This window comes from Theropithecus gelada, chromosome 7b (assembly GCF_003255815.1).
Source record: "Theropithecus gelada isolate Dixy chromosome 7b, Tgel_1.0, whole genome shotgun sequence".
In the NCBI taxonomy this organism is placed as follows: Eukaryota; Metazoa; Chordata; class Mammalia; order Primates; family Cercopithecidae; genus Theropithecus; species Theropithecus gelada.
Window position 1 is genome coordinate 70,233,827 of NC_037675.1, and position 960 is coordinate 70,234,786.

Here is a 960-nt window from a genome sequence, read left to right on the forward strand (position 1 = left end):
GGGTAGAAGGGAATGAGATCACAAAGTGACCCTCTTGCTTCTGTGGTTTTCTCAGTTTCCTGCATCTTCAAATACTCACTATGTCAAGGTGCCTTATCTTGGGGTGTCTGAGCCCTGTCAGTGATCATAGAGAGCAACAGTGAGGCAGGGGAGGGAAGGGACTTGTTTAGACAGGGATTATCAAGCCATTTTGCCAGCATGGCCAGTTGGAACTCCATCCTACCGGGCCTGGTAGAGGTACAGCAGACCTCAGCGGTCACACGGAGCTGTGAGCAAGCCAGTATTTACTCACCAACCCCGTCACCGTCACCGTTTGACCCGCATTGACTCCCTGGCGCTTCCAGCGGGCTCTGTGCTTAGACCCAGCTTGCTCCTGTTTCCAGGAAAAACGCTGCACCTGAGGCGCTCAGTGCAGGCAGTCATCCTCAAATAGAGGTGACCCGGGTAGGACACCACCGTATCTGGTAAGGGAGTCCACCCAGGCTGGAGGCTCAGCACCCCCGGACTATACCTGTCCTGCCTGCAGAGACTCTGCTGTTCTGCCCCCGGGCGTCCTTGAGACCTGTCAATAAAGTCATAAGATTGTTGTGGCTTAGAAATCCTACCCCAAGCCGGTGTGATGGCTCACACCTGTAATCCCAGCACTTTGAGAGGCCAAGGCAAGGGTATCACCTGAGGTCAGGAGTTCGAGACCAGCCTGGCCAATATGGTGAAACCCCATCTCTACTAAAAATACAAAAATGAAAAAATTAGCTGGGTGTAGTGGTGCGCTGTTGTAATCCCAGCTACTTGGGAGGCTGAGGCGGGAGAATTGCCTGAACCCGGAAGGCAGAGGGTCAGGGAGCTGAGATTGTGCCATCATGCTCCAGCCTGGGCCACAGAGTGAGACTCTATCTGAAAGAAAGAAAGGAAGGGAAGGGAAGGGAAGGGAAGGGAAGGGAAGGGAAGGGAAGGGGAGGG